This window comes from Hypanus sabinus, chromosome 3, assembly GCF_030144855.1.
Source record: "Hypanus sabinus isolate sHypSab1 chromosome 3, sHypSab1.hap1, whole genome shotgun sequence".
NCBI classification, from domain to species: Eukaryota; Metazoa; Chordata; class Chondrichthyes; order Myliobatiformes; family Dasyatidae; genus Hypanus; species Hypanus sabinus.
The window spans coordinates 57,869,672-57,885,041 of NC_082708.1; the positions used below are offsets into that span (position 1 = coordinate 57,869,672).

The 15,370-nt window shown below is 41.1% G+C and overlaps 1 protein-coding gene across 4 annotated transcripts in view; it reads right to left on the reverse strand.

Annotated features, from left to right (window-relative positions):
- LOC132391350 (interleukin-18 receptor 1-like) overlaps nucleotides 1–7,007 on the reverse strand; it is a 47,758-nt gene extending 40,751 nt beyond the window's left edge. For 3 of the 4 annotated variants that reach the window (XM_059964413.1, XM_059964409.1, XM_059964410.1), the window contains exons 1-2: nucleotides 6,624–7,007; nucleotides 5,163–5,297 (exon numbers count right to left, since the gene is read on the reverse strand). The gene's annotated coding sequence lies outside the window, so the exon portion shown is untranslated. The remainder of the gene's footprint in view (nucleotides 1–5,162; nucleotides 5,298–6,623) is intronic. The other variant, XM_059964412.1, reaches the window with a different exon arrangement.
- Nucleotides 7,008–15,370: the final 8,363 nt, after the last annotated feature.

Consider the following 15,370-nt stretch of genomic DNA (forward strand, 5'->3'; position numbering starts at 1 on the left):
CAGTGTTGGGATCGCTGCTTTTTACGACGTATGTCAATGATTTGGACTATTGGATTAATGGATTTGTGGCTAAATTTGCCAATGATACAAAGATAGGTGGAGGAGCGGGTAGTGTTGAGGAAACAGAGAGCCTGCAGAGAGTCATAGATAGCTTAGAGGAATGGTCAAAGAACTGGCAAATGAAATACAATGTTGGAAAGTGTATGGTCATGCATTTTGGTGGAAGAAATAAACAAACAGACTATGATTTAGATGGGGAGAAACTTCAAAATGCAGAGATGCAAAGGGACTTGGGAGTCCTTGTGCAGTACACCCTAAAGGTTAACCTCCAGGTTGAGTTAGTGGTGAAGAAGGCAACTGCAATGTTGGCATTTATTTCTAGAGCAGGATGGAAGAGCAGGGATGTGATGTTGAGGCTCTATAAGGCACTTTTGAGACCACACTTGGAGTATTGTGTGCAGTTTTGGGCTCCTTATTTTAGGTAGGATATATCGACATTGGAGAGGGTTCAGAGAAGATTCACAAGAATGATTCCAGGAATGAAAGGGGTACTGGATGTGAATAAACAGTCAACAATTTGGACCAAGACCCATCATCAGGACTGGTATAGAAGGCAGACGATGCTAGAATAAGAAAGTGGGGGGAGGGGAAGGAGGATGTGACAGGTGAAGCCAGGTGGATATGGGAGGGGGGATCAATTAAGAAGCTGGAAGATGATAGGTGGAAAAGCCAAAGGATTGGAGAAGAAGGAATTTGATTGGTGAGGAGAGTGGACCATGAGAGAAAGGGAAGCAGGAGGAGCACCAAGGGAAGGTAATAGGCAGGTGAGGAGAAGAGGTAAGGAGGCTCCAGAGAGGTGAATTGAGGAAGAAGGAAGAGGGAAAGAGGAAGGTGAAAGGGTAAAAATTAATGCGTTGGAGAGATCAATGTTCAGGTTGGAGTCTAACTAGATGGAAAATGAGATTTTGCTCCTCCAACCCGAGAGTGGCCTCTTCATGCCAGAAGAGGAGGCCATCAACCGAGAATTCAGAATGGAAATGTGGATTGGAATTACATTGGTTCTCCACCAGGAAATTCTGTTTTTTTGAAGAAGGAGTGTAAGTGCTCAACAAAGGAGCCCCCAATCTACATTGGGTCTCATCAATGTACTGAAGGCCATATCAGGAGCACTGGATACAGTAGACAACCACAATAGATTTGTCAATCAGAAAATCTCTTGTGTGCACAACCCTAATCCTACCTCAGCAATGGAACAGGACCGATCAGCTCTTTCACAACCATGGATTTGTCTCTGCCTCTGCTTATTTTTCACTAATATCTTTTATCACTAATATCACCGTCTGATGTAATTTACATATAATTTATGCTCTGTATGCTGTCTGATTCTATGGGTCCAATACTTTGCTGCAAGTAAGATTTTCATTGTATCTGTTGCTCATTGTACATGTGCATAACAATAAAGTTGACCTGACTTGATACATAAAACAATGGAATATTATATCATAAGACCACAAAACATAGGAGGAGAATTAGATCATTCAGCCTGTTGAATCTTCTCTGCTATTCCATCATGGCTGATTTATTATCTCTCTCAACCCCATTCTCCCACTTTCACCCTGTAACTTAACAAATCAAAATTAGTTAGCCTAACTAACACCCTGACTAAGCAAGAACCTATCAACCTTCCCATCAAATATATTCAATGAATTGCCTTCACGGTGTCCATGGCAATGAATTCCAAAGATTCACCACCCTCTGGCTTAACAAATTCCTCCTCACCTGAGTTTTAAATGAACATCCCTCTATTCTGAGATTTTTTCCTGTGGACCTAGGAAACCCACTATAGAATATATCCTCCCCACATCTACTCAACCTAGGCCTTTCAATATTTGATACATTTCCATGAGATCTCCCCTCATTCTTCTAAACTCCAGTGCATACAGGCTCTGAGCCATCAAACGCTCCTCTTACATTTGCCCTTTTATTTCTGGAATCATTCTCATGAAACTCCTCTGGACCCCCTCCAATACCACCACATCTTTTCTTATATAAGAGGCCCAAATCTGCTCACAACACTCCAAGAGTAATCTGACCAAGGCCTTATGAAACCTTGGAATTACATCCTTGCTCCTGTGTTCTAATCCTCTCGAAATGAATGCTAAAATTGCATTTGCATTTCTTTCCACCAATTCATCCTACAAGTTAATCTTTAGGGACTCCCAAGTCCCTTTGGGCCACTGATTTTCAATTTTCAATTTTCTCCCAATTCAGAAAATAGCTAACTCCTTTATTCCTTCTACGAAGTGCACTGCTATACACTTCCCTACACTATATTCCATCTGCCATTTCTTTGCCCATTTTCTCAAGCTGTCTATGGCCTTTGGCAGACTCCCTGCTTTCCCAACTCTACCTGCCCCTCCACTAGTATCTTTGTATCATCTGCAGACTTGACCATAAAGCCATCAACTCATTCAGCCAAATTGTTGATGTATAATGTGAAAATAAATAGTCCCAATACTGATGCCTGTGGAACCATACAACAATCAACCAACCAGAATAGCCCCCCCCCCCATTATTCCCATTATTTGCCTTCTGCCAGTCAGCCAATCTTCTATCCATGCTAGTATCTTTACTATAATATCATGGGCTCTCAGCTTGTTTAGCAGCCTAATGTACGGTTCTTTGTCAAAGTCCTTCAGAAAATCCAAGTAAACACCATAAACTGCTCTCCTTTGTCTATCCTGCCTGTTACTTCTTCAAATAATTGCAACAGATTTGACAGGCAAGAATTAGATAATCTTTTTGAATATTCTGAGAATCACGTGTTATATGGGTAGTGCAAGAAAATGGTGCCATGGCAAAAATAAACTAGACATGATGCTATTGAATTGTAGAGCAAGATTGAGATGCCCAAATAGCCAATTCCTATTTCTACTTCTTACATTCTCTATAACTGTCACTTCTGTCACAGATTGAATAAAATATGTGTCATGTTTTCATATGAGGGAAACCGCAACGGCACAGAAACAATGTTCTTGTTACATTGAGTGGACTGGTGGTGGCCTGTTGCAACTGAAATACATTCTTTTACCTACTGTTGACTCAACAAGTATCTCTCCAACACTAGCTCTCAAGTACTCTTCTTTATAAAGCTCTTTATCACCACTTTTAATGAAATTTTGTTTTCCTTTATTCAATCTGTCACTTTTCTGGAAGAATATTAAAAATATATCCTTATTTTATTTCCAGCAGAATCATTGAGTCTTGAATTTGCAGGAAGATCCACACTTCATTTATCTTTCTGATCTGAGGCTAAGAAAGACCTGGACAGATAAGGAGAATGGGCAAAGAAATGGCAGAAGGAATACAATGTCAGGAAGTGTGTGGCCATGCATTTTGGTAGAGGAAATGAAAGGGTTGACTATTTTCTAAATGGAGAGAAAATTTTAAAAAAAACTGAGGTGCCCAAAGGGTCTTGGGAGTCCTTAAGCAGGATTTCCTAAAGGTTGCTTTGCAGGTTGAGTCTGTGGTGAGGAAGGCAAGTGCAATGTTAGCATTCATTTCAAGAGAACTAGAATATAAAAGCAAGGATGTAATGTTGAGAATTTATAAAGAACTGTTGAGAGCTTACTTGGAATACTATGGTGAAAGGCCTCGATGGAGTGGATGTGGAGAGGATGTTTCCTATGGTGTGATTGGTCAGGGTATGAAGGGATACAGGAAGAAGGCAGGACATTGTGGATGAGAGGAAAATAGAATCATCCATGGTGAAATGGTGGAGCAGATTCAAAAAGGGCCTAATTATGCTGCCATATCTCATGCTCTTATGGTTGTATGGTCAAATACATATCTCAAAAAGCAACAATTATTCCTGTGAAGTTTCAGAAAAATAACTGTGAAAATGACTATCACAAACTTATGACCTAGTAATTTAGAAACCTTCATAAAGATATCTTTGAGCAAGATTTACCTACTCAGAAATTAAGCTTGTATTAGCAAATGGAATAAACCACTAAAAAAAAGTCTGTCAGTATGGGAAAATATTATTTTACTGACTATTCTATTCTAAAATCTGTTCCTTGAGCATATATTTTGACAACACCAACAAACTTGCAAAAGTTTAAAAGTAAGCTAGTAAGCTTGGGGTTACTTAACCATGACTTCACACCTATACCTTATACGTTTGGTTTTATCAACTTTTAAGAGCTGTTCATACTTATTCTCGGTATATTTTGACACTACAGTTCTCACATTTTCATCTATATTTTCATACACCACACACATACAACAACAACAATCGAATGGCAGTTTTGTTACTCAACCTTCAAGTCATTACAATTTTTAATTAATTATCTGCCTAGAATTGCTGCAAATGTCAACCACTGAAAATAAAAGATCCAATGGAAAATACCAAACTCTTCAATGGAAATAAAGTTCCATCAACACTGCACAGATTTTCTGCAGTTTAAAGGTAGCATTTCCTTTTTTCTCTTTCTCTGCCCCTCTCACTATCACTCCTTGCCTGTTCTCCATCTCCCTTTCTTTCTCCCTTGGCCTACCATCCCATTATCCTTTCCCTTCTCCAGCTCTGTATCCCTTTTGCCAATCAACTTTCCAGCTCTTAGCTTTATCTCTCCCCCTCCTGTCTTCTCCTATCATTTTGGATTTCCACCTCCCATTTTCAAATCTCTTACTATCTCTTCTTTCAGTTAGTCCTGACGAAGAGTTTCGGCCCAAAACTTCAACTGTACTTCTTCCTATAGATGCTGCCTGGCCTGCTGTGTTCCCCCAGCATTTTGTGTGTGTTGCTTGAATTTCCAGCATCTGCAGATTTCCTTGTGTTTGCATTTCCTTTTTTCTCCTTTTTTTGGGAGAATTATCTAGATCACTAACAAATGTAAATCATACTTAACAACAGAAATTATTTCAGGTTTTTGTATGGCAGAAAAATACAAACCCCTTGCTTTAGAAATAATTTGTTTTTAAAACACCTATACTATTTAAATAATGTCTCGACTTAGGGTTAAAATAAAATTATGCACAAACAATTTTATTTAAATCAGCATAGCACAATTTAACTACATTGTTGTAAGGCTCTGATTTATTTTCTGCATTCACTTATGGACGTTAAAAAATAATGGATTGCGATCCAATTACTGTACCTTTATATTATGGGAGCAAAAGGTAGATATGGCGGTGATTAGTAGATGGGTTAATAATTCTTGATTCTTGATCCTCGTTGTATCATTCGGTAGTGAAACCAATTCTGGAAATCACCACCAATCCAACTGAGATACCTAACCATCAGGAAAGAAAGACTGGCATGGGTTATTTTTGGTTCCTCTATATGGTAAGTTAAATGCAGTTGTTAGTTAGAACATTTATTTGATTAACTTGGTCCTCACAGATTCCACCTCAACTCCACGGGCACCCAGCAGACTGAAATGCCAATACTACACATTTGTTTCTCGTGTTTACATTCAGCGTGAGCAGAGATTTAAAAAGACTCTGGAATGCCGCATATCATTGATGGTGTGCATTTGGACAAATGTATAAGTTAGGTTACTGTTATGATGTAATTTTCTTAGACAGTTGGGTACCAAAACTATCCGTACACAGCGTCGCAATAACCGTGCGTTTAAAGTAGACGGAAGAAGGTTCGACTAGTCGGAATAGAGAAAGCAGTTCTGAGAACCGACCCAAAATCACAGGCGGGACTGTCAGTTTTTTTTTCTGCTTTTCGGAAACTTACCAGACAACAGAACTCGATGCGAGGACGATGCTTCTGGCGCGGCAACCAAGGAAGGTCGCAGCTTTGTATTGAGGAAGCGCAGATAAGGAGGGGTTATCAGATTCTTCAAACGGAAGACCAGGAACCTGTCCGTTGTTGGAATCAATGACTCTAAGCTACCGCCGTGGAATTTAATGAAGCGCGCTGGATACACCGAGCACAGACCTTAAATCCAAGCAAAGATTCGTGGGAGGATTGTCTTCTCACAGTTTTTGTACTTTCTTTGTCATTTGTTCAGTATGGGAGGAAAAAAATGCAACCCAATCGTTATAAGTAGCTAGCTTTGGAAGTGTCAGTGAAGGAGGAAGATCGCGCCCTTTTGTTGTCTCGGTAGGGTCCTAATTAGATAAGTTATTCTTTGGTAAATGCTTGTTCTGACTTGGGACACAGACATTCACGTTAACGATTGTTTAGTCAGATAAGATAAGTATTTTTTTGCGTCTTTCTTTCCAGACCTGAAGTGTTTCGGTCCGAAAAAAATCGACAATTTCTTCGTTCCCACAGATGCTGCCTGACCTGCTGAGTTCCTCCAGCATTTTGTGTGTGTTGCTTTAGATTCCCAGCATCCACAGAATTTCTCTTCTTTAAGATAACATCTTTGCTAACTTTCTAAACTCATGCTATTAACACAGAGTGCTAGAACAATTCAGCAGAGCATGCAGCATTAATAGAGAGCAATGTATAGTCGACTTTACGGGTCATGACCTTTCGTCCGAATTGAGATTGATACAGGTCTCGACAAGACTTCGACTGTCCGTTCCCCTCCATAGACGACCTCGTCCTTCGCTTTGTGTGTTGTTCAAGACTGGACAATCTGCAGTTTTCTACTCACCGGATTATTCCTCTTTAGAATTGTCTTTGTGAGTCGCTCGGGATCCAGGATGATTTCTTTCCACTATGGTTCTCCGTGTTCTCGTGTGGTTGGCGAGGCCGATGTGGAAACTGTGGATTCCTGCACGGATGTGTGAGAAGTTACTGATGGGCTGGTTTGTGAGACAGGGCGTTTCTTCTGCTTCTTCCGCTGTTTACCCTGGAAGGCTGTGTGTTCGGGAGGTATGAGTTGGAAGTCCTCGATACTATCCCAGTCCCGCTTATCCACTTCTAACAGCCATGGGTCAGAGATTCCTGGAGTCAATGGGGATAACGTATTTCATTCAAGAAAAATTTGAGCATCTTTAAAATATTTCTCTCCCTCTCTATCTGGTAACCTCCTCCCACACGGAGATCAGAATCGATTGTTAACTGTCCAACAGAATTAGGAGGTGTAATGATTAGTAATTGAAAGGAAAATATAAAAAAAAGCTTGTGAAACTGAGTTCTGTTTATTTGTATTGCTATTAGAAAGGGTAATCATGAGTAATACAAACAGATAGGAGTACCTCCCTTCCTCTTCTCTTCCTCCTCTCCTTTTTTATTTCCTGTGTTGCCAGATGAGCACTGAATAGCTGGCAAGAGAGGATTATGTAGCGCATGTGCTGAGAGCCAGTGTGTGGAGTAATGCATGGGGGTGGTAGTACGAGTGTGCTATTGGCCTTTTGTGAGACAAACTTAGCAATTATTCAGATCATATTGTCCACTTATGTATGGGGTGCACTGAATTTGCTAACTAATCTAGGTAAAATAACAGTAATGCTGAATGAAAGCATTCATACATACATTCATACATAGGTCCACATGGTGCACAGTGCTTGGATTCACAATAGTGTAGTTTAAAGGGAGTAAGATCCTTTCCTGAAAGGGGGATGGGACCAAAGTGATAGGGCTGAGGAGGGGCAGTTGGTATCCAAGTGGATGCAATGAGACTGTGAGGAAGGACTGTGATGACAGGGCAAAATTGCTGTCGTTGGGATGGGTTGAAGTGTAACATGGGGGCAAAATCAAAAAGGCTGATGAATACTGAGCTGAAGCTGTTATATTTGAATGTACTCAGTTTATGGAATAAGGTAAATGATCTTGTAGCGCAGTTAGAGATTGGCAGCTATGATGTTGTGAGCATCACTGAGTCATGGCTGAAAGAAGATCATAGCTGGGAGCTTAATCTCCAACGATACACATTGTATTGAAAGGATAGGCAGGCAAGCAGATGGTGTGGGGTAGTTCATTTCGTAAAAAATGAAATCAAATCCCTGAAAAGAGGTGAAATAGGATCAGGAAATGTAGGATCCTTGTAAGTAGAGTTAAGAAACTACAAAGGAAAAAAGACCTCGACAGGAATTATAACTATGCCTCCAAACAGTAGCCAGGATGTGGGATATAAATTACAATGGTAATCGAAAAGGCATGTAAATAGGACAATGTTACAATAGACACAGAGAATTTCAATATGCAGGTAGGTTGGGAAAATCAAGTTGTTGCTGGATCTCAAGAGAGGGAATTTGTAGAATGCCTAACACGTGACTTTTTAGAGTAGTTTGTGGTTGAGCCCACAGCAAAAGCCAATTCTGGATTGGGTGTTGGATCGGATGTTGTTCTTGAGTGGATGCAGTGTGCAGTGAGACTGTGAGGAAGGACGGTGTAAAGCCAGATAAACCAGATTTGATTAGGGAGCTTAAGGTAAAGGAACCCTGAGGAGAGGTGATCATTGTATGATAGAATTCACCCTACACTTTGCAAAGGAAAAGATAAAGTCAGATCTATTAGTATCACAGTATAGTAAAGTGAATTACAGAGGCACAACAGAGGAGCTGGCTAAGATTGATTGAAAGGGACACTATCAGGGATAATGGCAGAATGGCAAAAACTGAAGTTCCTGGGGGCAATTCAGAAGGCACAAGATATGTACATAATGAAGAAGTATTCTAAACGGGGAATAGTGCAACCATGGCTGATAGGGGATAACAGCATAATAGGAATAGGAAGGGCACACAATATAGCAAAAGAAATGTGTGAATTTAGAAGATTTTGAAGCTTTTAAAAGTCAACAGAGGCATCTTAATAAACTATAAGGAGAGAAATGACAAAATGCAAGACATAAGACATGGGAACAGAATTCTGTCATTCAGTCCTTCAAGCCAAGTTGGCTAGCTTATCTTCAAATATGAAGAGATATGAATATAAAAGAGGATACCAAAAGATTGGCAGACTGGCAAGAAGCAAATAGTTGGAGAAAAGGGGATTTATTCTGATTGGCTGTTAGTGATTAGTGTTCCACAGGGGTCATTATTGGGACCACATCTTTTCACATTATAGGATGATGGAATTGATGGTTTTGTGATCAAAACTGCAGATGATACAACTGTAGGTGAAGGGTAGATAGTGTGGAAACAGGGAGCTGGTAGAGGACTTGAACAGATTGGGAAAATGAGCAAAGAAGTGGTAGATGGAATACATTGTAGGGAAGTGTCTGGTCATGTACTTTGGTAGAAGGAATAAAGGCATAGACTATTTTCTAAATGGGGAGGAAATTCAAAAATCTGAGGTGCAAAGGGACTTGCAGAATTCCCTAAAAGTTAACTTGCAGGTTGAATTGGTGAATGTAATGTTGACATTCATTTTGAAAGGACTAGAGCTTAAAGCAAGAATGTAAGGCTTTATAAGCCATTAGGCAGACAGCACTTGGAGTACTGAGAGCAGTTTTAGGCTGCTTATTTAAGAAGAGATGTGCTAGCATTGGATAGAGGAGTCCAGAGAAAGTTCACAAGAATGATTTCAGGAAGATGTCATGCATTAGAAGGTTATTGCATATACATCGACCCATCAGTATTTGGGCTGGTGAAAGGCTATTTGGCAGTGGTGCACTTCTGTAAATCATAAGAGTTTTGTGGAAATCCTTTCATCTGTTTTGTACTTTCTTCATGCTTGACTGGCCATTAGGGTTTTGGCTGATGTGGGCTTGAAGTTACATGTTGAAGCTTCCAAATGTTTGTCAATGGACTCAAATTCACAGCTTGAAAATTGTGGACCATTGTCTGATACCAGTTCACATGGAACTCCATGCCTTATAAACACAGCTTTCAGGAAGGTGATGACCGTTTTTCTGGATGGTGATTGCAGTGTTGCAACCTCTAGGTAATTGGAAAAGTACTCCGTTACAACAATGTAACTTCGCCTATCCACACCAACTTTGAATTCCAGCCTGTCTGGTACAGGATGTGATGTAACCAGTTATACTTTCTGCTTTGGTCTCTGGCCAAGGCATATTTCACATGAGGCAATGATCTAGCTTGGTTCATTCTAAGCCAGTACATTACTTCACAAGCTTTACTCTTACATTTTTCATCAACAAGATATCTTTTGTGTACATTCTTGAACATGTTTTTGTGTAGCAGCTCTAGAATCACAAACCTGTTCCCTTCGAAGACCATATCTTCCATTGCTGACAATTCGGCTCTGTGTGCACAATATTCATGAATACATATTCGACAGTCATTCTTAGCTGCCTTCCGTCTTGAATCTTTGACTTCTTTCATTGTTTCATCTGTCACTGCTGCTTTCCTAATCTTCTCTGTTCTGTCAGGAAGTACTGGAATGGAGGTGAAAATCATGTCAACATAGGTCTATATGTCTGCATTAACCTCTTGGTCACTCTTCCTTGTTGACTGCTCAAGATGATCCATCAGCAGCAAACATATTTTCCTGGTTTGTAGATATTCTTTACATCGTATTTCTACAGCCTTATCAACATGCATTATATCCTCATGGCAGAGTCATTCAGTGGCTTGGACATAATTGGGATCAGTGGTTTATCATCTGTTTCCACTTCAAAAGCTTGTCCATAGATGTACTGATGGAACATTTCATATGCATTTGTTCCAGTGAGAAGCTCTTTCTCTATATGTGCATAGATGGCTTCCACACTTGTTAAAGCCCTTGATGCATAGGCCACAGGTTGCCATGTGTTGTCATGCTGCTGCAATAGTACTGCTCCAAGGCCATGCTGGGACATCAGCCAAGATTCTAGTACATCTTTCTGGATCATAAAACTTCAGCATGGGTTCTTTAGTTATGACTCTTTTCAGTGTCTGGAAACACTCTTCTTGCTTGTGAGACCAAATCCACTTATTCCACTGCTCAAAGAGTGACCTACTGACACAGTAGACAGTCAAGAGATGAGCTTAGCCAAGTAAGGCACCATTCCCAAGAAACATCTCACCTCCTCTTTGTTTTGAGGCCTCTCAATGTTTTCAATTGCTGATGACTTGCTTGGGTCAGGCTTCACTCCCTCTTGAGATATGACATCCCCTACAAAGATCAGTGTCTTAACAACAAACTCATAATTCTCTTTATTTTGTTTTAAATTCATATTCCATGTCACAGCAAGAACTTGTCTCAATCGTGTACCATGGTCATCCTTGGTCGACCCCCAGACGATGATGTCATCCATCGTGGTCTCGACACAAGGTGCACCCTCAAAGATCATGTGCATTCTTTTAATGGTAGACTTCTGGTGAGGACAGAACCCAAATGATAGCGGAAGGAAGTGACAACTCCCCTGTGGTGTGTACAAGTACATAGTCTCGAACTTGCCTCAGCAAGCTTCATCTGCCAAATCCCAGAGGATGTGCCGCGCTTACAAAACCACTTGGCAGCTGCAATCAGGACATGATCTCTTTCCATGGTGGCAATTTAAAATGCTCCCTCTTAATGGTTTTATTTGAGATCTTTTAGGTCAAGGCATATCTGCAATGCTCCATTTTTCTTTTGTACAATGTCTAGTGAGCTCACCCAATTTACTGGTTCATCAATTTTCTGTATGAAATTCATCCATTCCATCCACACTTGTTTTTTTTTTGAAGATTGTCTCTAAGTAGAAACTGAACATTTCTGCATGAATGGACATCAGGAGTCACTGTCTCATCTATATGAATTTTGTGTACACCAGGTAAGCATCCAAGTTTACCAAAGACATCTGCGTACTCTTCCATGAGTGTTGTGTGGTCACCTTTGGTCTGTGAAGCCACCATGAAAACTCTTTTCAATGGATTGACCTGGTATTGGCTGTATTCTCATTTCTACAATCAGTAGCTGTGACTTTATGTGCTTCCGCTTGCGCCTGAAGGTCACTGTACTGTCCCTCTTACTGGAACATTAACTCCAGTAAAAGTGCCTGTCACTTTTAAACTTCGCTGGGTAAATCTTGCTCTTTACGTTGAGAGTCTTGCAATCATCCATGGATAATAAATTCATCTGGGCTCCAGTGTCAAGCTTGAATGGAATTACTGTTTCATTCACAGGTGCTGGAATGACCCATTCTGTTATACCAGCACCAGCAGTCTGTAGAGAATCTAGTTCCTCATCAACCATGTGCAACTTTCGCTCAGTAGCCCCAGCTTTGCAGCACTTGGCAAAATTATTCTTCTACACACAATTATTGCAGGACTTTCAGTAAGTAGGACACATCTTTAGAATGTAACTACCTCCATATTTGCTGTATTTGCTATTTGAGCCTTCCTCTTTGCGTCACTGACACCTGGGGAATCACCTTGTGTACTGCTCCTCTGTGTTCACAGAATGAATTGTTGTGACGGTCTTGTGCAGCTCCTTAGCTTGTGCTCATGTGGTCTCTGCTGCTGTACACATATTCACAGTCTTTTCCAGCACCACATCCTTTTCATGCACCAATTTTTCTCTGAGTCCATAATCTGGAATTCCACAAATGATTCTATTTCTAACTAGTGAGTTTCTCATCTCTTCAGATTCACAGGACTTACTCAGTCTGTGAAGCTCAACTAAGTATTGGTCACAGCTAACACTTAATTTCTGGTCAAAGGAAAAAAACTTATTTCTCTCAAACTTGATGCTTTTACTTGGGACAAAGTACTTCTCCAATTTTGTCATCAGCATCCAATGTAGACGTTGTCTCATCAGTTTAAAAGCTGCTATAAATGTCCAAGGCATCTTCGCCAATTACATGCAGAAAAATTGAGTCTTTCAATTTTTCATCAGTCCCTCTCACTCTGCTAGCAGCTAAATATATATTGCTGTTTGATGTGTTTCCAGTTATCAGTTAAATTACTGGAAAACTGCAAAGGTGCAAGAGGTCTTAGCTTATTCATGACAAGAACTCTCGGCTCTCACCTGAATATCCTGGTGAATCTGGTGATTGCTGAACTTCAGGATCAACTCGCTCTCTCGCCTCACTGGCCAATTCTCTCCATTGTAACTTCTCTTGCTGCCAGCACCTTTTGTTTTCATACAGTCTCTTTCTAAGCACGATATTCATTTACTCTCCGTGTTTGGACCTCACACTGTCCTCTGACACCATGTTATGTTTGTTTTTAATAAAGATAAACTTGGCAAAGGTTTACATTAGAACATTTTATTACTGAACTGCTGCTCAACCCTGTGCAGACACAACCCTGTCGCCATCGTAGCTTCCGGCTCCGGATTAGTCCCTCACCTTGCCCACTGAGAACTAATGTTCTTTATTATGCACATATAATAACACACTCTCAAGCTAAACCTTCCTGAAGGCCACAATCAATTCCTTGGTCTCACCGACATTGAGTGCAAGGCTGTTGTTGTGGTACGTTCAACCAGCTTATCTATCTCATTCCTGTATGCCTCCACCCCACTTCCTGAAATTCTGCAAAAGATATTTGTGTAATCTGCAAATTTATTGTTTGATCTGTGCCTAGCCATGCAGTCAGAGGTGTAGAGAGAGCAGAGGGGTAAGCATGCATCCTTGATGTGCACCAGAGTTGATTGTCAGCGATGAGGAAATGTTATTTCTGATCTGCACTGACCATGGTCTCCCAGTGAGGAAGTCAAGGATCCAGTTGCAGAGGGAGATATCGAGGTCCAGGATTTGGAGCTTGGTAATTAGAAATAAGGGCATGATTACATTGAATGTTGAGTTGTAATCAATAAACAACAGAACATAGGCATTGCTGTTTTCCAGAAGATGCAAGGCCAAGTGGAGAGCCAGTGAGATTGCATCTGCTATAGACCTATTGTGGTGATAGGCAAGTCGCAGCGAGTCCAGGTCTTTGCTTAGGCAGGAGTTGATTCTGGCCATAACCAACTACTCAAAGCATTTCATCACAGATGTGAGAGTGACTCTTCTTGGGCACTGGTTTGATTGTCACCATTTGGAAGCAGGTGGGAACCTCCAACTGGAGTAGTGAGAGATTAAAATGAATACTCCCACCGGCTGGTTGGCACAGGTTTTTAATACATTACCAGGTTCACCCTCTTGAAAGATATTCCAGTGTCAGCCTCCGAGACAGATATCACCAGATGCTGCAGGGGTTTGTACCGGTGTAGCTTTATTCACCCTTTCAGTGCATGCACAAAAGGTTTTGAGCTCTTCTGGGAGTGAAGCATCATAACCATTCATGATGTTAGCTTTAACTTTGTAGGAGGTAGTAGCCTGCAACCCTGCCAGAGCTGACATGCATCTGATTCCGTTTCTAACTTCAATCAGAATTGTTTTCTTGCTCTTAAAATAGCCTTCCGAAGGTCATGCCTGGAATTCTTGTATAGCTCTGGATCATCGGTTTGAACACCACAGATCTAGCCCTCAGCCAACTGCGAATCTCTTGGTTCATCCATGGCTTTTGGTTTGGGTATGTCCAGTATGTTCTTGAAGGCACACACTCATCCACATGGGTCTTGATGAAGTTGGTGACAATTATGTCATATTCACTCAAATTCAAACTGATTCCCTGAATATTGTCCAGTCCACTGATACAAAACAGTCCTGTCAGTGCTCCTCCACCTCCCTCGACCATACCTCTTGGTCCTCACCATGGGTACTGTGGTTATATTCTCTGCCTATACACCAGGACTAGAACTACAGCCAGGTGGATCAGACTTTCCATCATGTGGGTGTAGGATAGCATGGTAATTGTTCTTGATGGTAGTATAACAGTGGCGTGCTGGCATGTGGCCAAGTGGATAAGGCGTTCATCTGGTTATCTGAAGGTCTCTAGTTCCAGCCTTGGCTGAGGCTTGCTTGTGTGTTCCTGAGCAAGGCACTTAACCACAGATTGCTCTGCGACAACACCGGTGCCAAGCTTTATGGGTCCTAATGCCCTTCCCTTGGACACCATTGGTGAGGGGAGACTTGCAGCTTTGGCAACTGCCGGTCTTCCATTAAAAAAAACCTTGCCAAGGTTTGCCTTGGAAACTCTCCAAGGTGCAAATCCATGGTCTATCGAGACTAATGGAGGCCCACACACTACTACTATAACACTGGTCAAGTATGTTGCCTCTTAAGACCATAATTAGGCCATTTGGCCCATCTAGTCTGCTCCGCCATTTCATCATGGCTGATCCAGTTTGCCCTTCAGCCACAATTTCCTGCCTTTTCCCGGCATCCCTTCATACCATAACCAATCAAGAATCTATCATCCTCTGCCTTAATTATATGTGAAGACTTGGCCTCCGCAGTCACCTGTGGCAATGCATTCCACAGATTCACCACTCTCTGGTTAAAGAAATTCTTCCTCATCTCCATTCTAAAAGGAGATTCTCTATTCTGAGGCTGTGTTCTCTGGTCTTATACTCTCCCAAAATAGAATACATCCTCTGCACATTCACTCTATTGGCCTTTCACTATTTGATAGGTTTCAATGAGGTCGCTCCACATTCTTCTGAATTCTAGTGAATACAGGCCCAGAGCCATCAGATGCTCTT